We start from the raw sequence: 7117 nt of genomic DNA, 5'->3' as shown, positions 1-7117 counted from the left end.
AGGGCAGACTTTGGTCCTTGGGGATGATGGCTTCCCTGGAGATAGACACCTTTAACATAAGACCACACTGTGCAGAAATCTAAGAACCGGGCTTCTCTCCATCCCTGCCCCCAGTTCCCTGTGGCCCCCAGGCAATGGACCGGGAGAAGCCTGGGCCTGAAGCCTTGGCTCCTGCGATCTACCCGTGCCCCCTGGACAACTTCTGAGTTGACAGTGTATTGATTGGAAAGTGTCCGTTTTCATCTATTTGAATCCCTGCATTGTACAAAGGAGAAAGGACGAGAAGCCGGCCCCCAGGGGTACAGTGCCCTTCCCTTGGCTCTAGCATAGCTCCCCACAGTCCTTCCACAGCCCGGGACTCCTCTCAGTGTGAGGAGTAGTGCTGGCGAGGAGAAGTCCCGTGCGCTTGCCAGGCACTGCTGCAGCCTGCTCTGCTGCGGCCTCCACTGCTGCGGCCTGCTCTGCTGCAGCCTCCACTGCTGTGGCCTGCTCTACTGCGGCCTTCACTGCTGTGGCCTCCACTGCTGCGGCCCACTCTGCTGCGGCCTCCACTGCTGCAGCCTCCACTGCTGCGGCCTGCTCTGCGGCTTCCTGCCCTTCCTGCTGCCTCTCTCCAGCCATCTCTCCAGCTTCCTGCCTCTCTGCCTTGTTTTCTGCTTTTGCCCTTCTGTGGCCCTGTTTGGACCAGGAGTTCTTGACCTATAACTCACAGACCCCTGGAGCACAGAGGGGAGAAAGGCAAAGACCACCTCCTAGAGTCATCTCTGGTTGCGGGCTCAGCCAGTCACTGCCCCTGCACCTGGCCCTGTGGTCCCAGCTGCTGCACCATCACCACGCTGCCCGCTCTTCTCGCGGGCCTTCTCCTTTTCCTTCCATCTCTGGTTTTATGCTTTGCACACTTTTTTTCTTTCTGTAACTGGTCATAATAGGAAACAATATTAATCATCACTGTGTGTTGAACAGTATTCCTAAGGGTAAAAGCCCCTGAAAATCATAATTTTCCCTACAGAGTTTTCAGGAGGGGATAGTCACAAGTTTCTTTTTCCTCATCTGCGCGGGTGGATTTTGCTCCCGGTGAGCAGGGAATGGCAAGTTGCCCAGGTTGGTGCCCTGGGCACCTGGAGTGTGATGGCTCCCCCTAGCGTCGCCGTCTTAGATTGCCGACTGGATCTGAGCCCCGGAACGCCCCTGGGCTGCAGGAGGCTGCTGGGTGTTTTTGGAGAGCTAGACACCTCCACGATTTTCAAACGCAGTGAAGGTGTGCTCATCCAGGAGGCTACCTCACATGCCCCCCGGTAATGCTCAAGAGCAGACAGACGATTGGGAAGAGTCTCTTGCAAGAATGAGACCTAGTTTTCAAAGACTTTGATCAAGGGAGTGTTGAAATTGACATTGGTTAGATTTTGCAGCTATACCGGTTAGAAGGGAAGAAGCTAAAAGATTATCCAGATAAAAACGACAACCCAGAGTCAAGAGCGCGATCGCAGTCCCTGGGAAAAGAAGTACTGAGAAGTTGTCTCAAGCAAAATCAAAGGCTGAATAATGTAAAGTGGACACAGAGGAAAATATTTGGAGGTAGCTTATACCTATAATCTCCCCTCTGTTCCCTTAACGAGGGTAAAGCTAGAAAAAGCCTTTGAGCAACTGGGGAAATTCGCACAAAAATATACTCACACCTGAACAATGAGACATTGGAAAATTTTGCTTTTTAGTGTTTACTTTTTTTTAATTGTAAACAAATGGGATACATGTTGTTTCTCTGTTTGTACATGGCGTAAAGGCATACCATTTGTGTAATCATAAATTTACAAAAAGTAATCATAAATTTACAAAAAGTGTCATCCTTGCGCAGGCGCCATGCTAATCTTCTCTGTATCGTTCCAATTTTAGTATATGTGCTGCCGAAGCGAGTTTGCTTTTTAAAAACTGAAATTATACTGCTTTATATTCAATTTTCATGATCAATTACTTTCATTGTATTGTTTTGGAATATTAAAATGCTATTTATAGATATGCAAGTTCTACTTGATAGCTTTGTGTGTTTAACATTTTTTGACTTGAGGTATATTAAACTTTTGTTTTGCAGATATTTACACTAATAAATTCTGTTTTAAAAATATCCATTAAATATGCATATTGTATATGTAACAGTATGTTGCAAATACTTGGCACATTTGGTTCATTGAATCTTCAGGATTCTATTATCACCTCCATTTCACAGATGGTTATACTAGAGAAAGATTAAGTAAATTTCCCAAGATGACTCGACTGGTGTAGGGAGAGCTGGTGATCTGGCTCCAGACTCTAGGCTCTTAAATGCTACATTGTGTAAACCAGAAATATTAGTATTTCAGTATTGCCTGCAACAAAAATCCATACTTTGCTTTGTACCAGGACTGTAATCTGCACATCAAGAGAACTACATTCCAAAAGCCTCCTAAATTCCTGATTCACTTGAGGTACTGCTCCTAGCTCAGCGGCTCAGTACCTGAGGCGTCTGCTCCAAAGTTCACAGTTAAGTCAGTAAGGGCACAGTACAGTGATCTCACCACTGCTCAGGACAGCCCTACAACAAAGGGATTGCCATCTTAGTCACAAATGCTCAGGAGCGCCCACGGAGTCTCGCTGTGGAGTCTGAGAACGCACCCGTGTGAACTCCGTACCTGGGGATGGTCGCCGCGCTGAGAGCATGCGTATTATCATGGGGTCCAGCAAAGATGGAAGAAGGAGTGGGGAAAGCTGCGCGTGTGCCCCAAGGGCACCGTCCCAGGTGAAGCATTTCCTCTATTCTTCAGGGAAGACAGAAAGCTACCTTCACTCAAGGATGAAGTCATACCCAAATTAGAGGTCTCTTGTTTTGTTTAAGGGCCATTTTATGGGATACATAAGTTTTCCTGGTACTCTCTCGCTTTCCCTTTGATTCTCTCCTGTCTTCGGCTGCTCCCACCCATCCCTCGGATCTTTCTCGGAACCCTCCGGCCCTGCCTCTCCCAGGTACCCCTCAGCCCTCTTGGCTTCTTCCAGCCTCGGTCAGCCCTCCCCTCCCCCAGTGGCAGCTCCCTGGTCCATGAACCCCCAGTCCCTCCATCTCCTCTCGTGCCTGGCTCCTCTGTCCTCTGCCTTTCTCCTGTCTGCGTCCTAAGCTGTCCATGGGAAGCTGGGATTTGGGGTCCTGGCACAACCCTGCCCGTAGGATCCAAACAAGGCTGGTCTGAGGTCCACTGCACGGGCGGGGTCCGGTTTGCCCTCACCTCTGTGCTTTCCTGACTCGGAGACTTCAGCCCTCAGCCGTTCTGGTGGATCCTATGCGCCCCTGAGTGCTGTTTGGGTTCCCCCCAAAACCAGTCCAGAAATCAGACTCAGCCTTCCCTCGTGTCCCCTGAACCCTGCTTATGGGGGCACCTACAGGAGCAGGACTAGGGGAGTGTTTGGGAGCAGGGAGCGGGTCAGGCTCAGAGTGGAAGGAGAAGCATGGTGTTCAGAAGCCCCTGGGCCGGGCTGCTGCCAGTGGCCCCCTGGTTGCCCCTTCCTCAGGACACCTTAGCTCTCCTCTCCCACTCCCCTTTCTTCCCAGTTTCCCCAGGGACTGCGCCTCTTTCTGTCTTACAGAGTAATTCAGCTGTGCAGCCGGCTGGTTCTCAAAGTGCCACAACCCATGAGTGGGTGACAGAATTGATTTAGTTGGTCACAAGCAGATTTTCTCTTAAATGAAATGGAATAGAGTAAAAAATATGAATGTGTGCATGGTAAGGATAAGCATTGTTTTGTGAATTGTTTTTATTATACTATATAAATAAGAGTTAGCAAAGGTTATAGTTAAAAAAAAAAAAAAAAAAAAAAAAAAAAAAGAAGAAGCATCGTCCGGTCCCAGTAGGTGAACTTAGCTCCAGGTCCATGAACCATCCATGAACTCAGCAGGGCAGAAGGACCTCTCTCTGAATGTGATCCACTCTCCTTAAAGGCCACGGTGTGGTGGTGTGTGCCTGAAGTGGGCAAGTTTAAGGCCACCCTTGACAATTTAACAAGACTCTGTCTCAAAATAAACATTTTTAGAAAAAGAAGGACTGGGGATATGGCTCAGTGGTAGAGTACTCATCTGACACGTACCAGAACCTAGGTTCAACCCCAGTACTGAAAAGAAAAAGAAGAATACAAACAGCAACAGCAGCAAACAAAGCTGGCTGAATCAGTCCAAGGAAAAGTTTCAAGATTGTCGTTGTTGTTGTTTCTTTTTTCATTTCCTCCGAGCTTCCTTCCTTCCTTCCTTTTTCTTTCTTTCCATCTTCTTCTCTTTCTTCCCCTCATCCTTCTCCCCGCCCGCTTTGCTCTGCAGTGCTAGGGATGGACGTCAAGGCCTCATGCATGGTGGACAAGCGCTGCCCTGGCTACGCCCCAGCCCGAATGTGGTTGTTCTTCTTCTGCAAAGCAGTGTTGCTGCCCCCAGGCCTGTCTCCAAACCTGAACGTGGGTGTTGGCAGCTCTCGAAAAAGTTCAAATCCTTCACGGAATTCATTTGGCAACCCTTCCTTGGCCTAGTTCTATGGGCCCGTTAGAAGAAAGCCCTTACTTCCAACCCCCAGGAGAGAGGTTTCAGCCATAGCTTCCTCCTCTCCACTGCGTCCTCAGGATGAGTCCCTTTGTCAATACAAAGAAGAAACCCAGACAGGTTTGTGCGGAGACTCAAAAAAGTCTTCTATGTCAACTTAATGTTAAATAGCCTTTCTTCCTCTGCTTCCAGAAAGTTGCATTGTAGTGGTCAGATCCAGTAATTTGAGAGAAGCCAACTGAGCAAGTTCAACCTGTACAACACCATTTCCAGCCTCAATGTCAAGGGCAGAAGCATCCAATGGAACCTTGAGCTTCTGCACCCACCTTTTGAGTCAACTCCTACTCTCCTCTCCAAACCAGATTTCTCCTGGGTCTCCATATTTTTGTAAAGTTTGCAGTTCCCTCTCATGGACAGCATCCCAGCTTACATGTCCCCAGGGCTGTTGGGATGAGACCATCCTCCTTGGGACTATCGTCTAGGAGTTGCCTGTAATATTTAAGGTAAAAAACAATGACGGCATTTTAGGCTGTAAAAATGACCCTGCAGACCAGGTACGGTGGCGCACACCTGGAATCCCAGTGACTTCAGAGGCTGAGGGAGAAGGATCGCAAGCTTGAGGTCAGCTTGGGCAAATTAGTGAGACCCTGTCTCAAAGTAGATAATAAGAAGGGCTGGGGATGTGACTCAGTGGTAAAGCGTCCCTGGTCAACCCCTAATACCAAAAAAATTAATCGACTGATTTAAAAATGCCTCTGTAGCAAAGCAGTCGCATCAGACTATCACAAACCTAGCAGAGTGTTACAGAGACTGTCAAGCCAGAAGCAAGTTGGCCCCGGCCGCTGCAGGGCAGTATGTCTTACTTACAGCCTGCTTGGCTACCTGACGGTAGTCAACTTCCCATCTTGTTTGAAGGGCGTGGGGTGGGGTGGGGTGGGATGAGGCAGGAGTGCAAAGGAACCAGTTTTTATTGAAGAGAACCAGCTGTCCCACAGCATCTCATGTGACCTCCAGCAACCGTGTGGGGCAGGTGTGATCATCCTCATTTTGAAGTTTGAAGAGGGAGGGTCAGGTTAGAAGGCTGGATTTTTCTGACTCTTACGTGAGTTGTATAAATGAGTTAGTAACAACTCCATGCAGGGCTGAACCCAAAGGCTGGGGGGCCTGTGATCAACCTCTCAAGAGTATGCAAGTTTCTCACTGGAAACATGATGAGGTGCAGGCCTCTCTTGGGGAACATGGCCTCAATGGATGTGAGAAAGAGCCCACGTGGCGTGGGACCCACAGGACAGCTCTAACCCCTGGCTACCAGGTGGCCCTTGCAGGACAGATTAAGGGTTTGGGTTTGCTGAGTTGGTATGCAAGGTGAGCAGAGAGCTGGGTCCTTCCCAGGAGGCTTCCTGTGGCCTCTACCCCAGCCTTCTCCTAACACCAATCCCCCACCACAGGGTTTCTGTCTCCAGGCATTTTGTAAATGATGGTGTATATAAATGGAGGTCATTTAGAGATTTGAGGTGATTTTCACTTTGAGTACATCTTTTCAGAACTTAATAACAGTGCTACTGTAAATTGATTTCCTGAAGAGAAAAAAAAAACAAACTGGCCATAACACAAATCCCATGGCTTCGGCTTTTTTATCTTTTAGAGCAACAACCACATCCTTTAAAAACTGTTTACATGTAACAATGTCCCCTGGCGCATGGTAACCCTGTTTTGCAAAACAAAATCGAGCTTTTTCTAAAAAAGAAGTAATCAGAATGCTGCAGAGAATCGTGAGATCTTCTTCCACCCACGCCCCAGAGGAAGGAAAGGGGTGGGCAGAGGCAGGGGTGCCAAGATGAAGGAAGGCGCGGGCGTGCAGAGCCGGGGGAAGGGAGCGGCGCGGGAGGGGTGCCGCGTGGCCGCGAGGACTGGGCCCAGGGGTCGGGGTCCTGCGGGGCACCGCAGCGCTCCCACCGCTTCGCTCGGGGCTGCCCTGGACTTCCACGTGCGCCGCGAGGGCGCTGCGGAGCGCAGGTGCCCCTCGGCTCCTTCCGCGAGGCGCGTGCGCGCCCCCTGCCGGCTGCCGCGGGTCCTGCACGCTGCCCGCCGGCGGTGCGGGGCGCAGACTCCAGGAAGCGCGGGCGGCGCACAGCTGCTGTCTGCCTTGGAGTCCGCGGCCGTCCGTGGGCGACTTCATGGTGCAACTTCTGACACATTGTCTCACTTTTTAATTGAGGCGCAACTGAAAGCACACAGCTCACTGCAATTGCCGACAGCATACAGGTCCCTGTAACCTCGCGGGGTTACGATGCAGGGTGCTGCCCCCTGGGGCTCCCTCGGGCCCCGCCCAGGCAGCAAGGCGGGGTCACTTTCCGGGTCTCTGTCGCTGCGACTGGCTCTGGCGGCGCGGATCCAGGCGAGGGCGCGTCGGCGCACGGCCGCGCGGAGTTTGGCTTCCTGGGTCCCCTGCGGAGCTGGGTCGCCGGCGGAGCTGGGTGGCCGGCCGCTGTGTTTTGAGAGCGCTCCGGGCCGGTACCTTTGCTGACCACAAGGGAGAAAGAAAAGCAGAGGAGCAAAGTTTCCCTCCCT

At 50.8% G+C, this 7117-nt stretch overlaps 1 non-coding gene across 1 annotated transcript; it reads right to left on the bottom strand.

The window, feature by feature from the left end:
* Nucleotides 1-1807: 1807 nt before the first annotated feature.
* Nucleotides 1808-1910, bottom strand: LOC124984187 (U6 spliceosomal RNA). The gene has a single exon (XR_007108640.1). It is a non-coding gene; the product is annotated as a U6 spliceosomal RNA (small nuclear RNA).
* Nucleotides 1911-7117: the final 5207 nt, after the last annotated feature.

Source organism: Sciurus carolinensis, chromosome 4, assembly GCF_902686445.1.
Source record: "Sciurus carolinensis chromosome 4, mSciCar1.2, whole genome shotgun sequence".
Lineage (NCBI taxonomy): Eukaryota > Metazoa > Chordata > Mammalia > Rodentia > Sciuridae > Sciurus > Sciurus carolinensis.
This window is presented reverse-complemented; position numbering and strand designations above follow the sequence as displayed.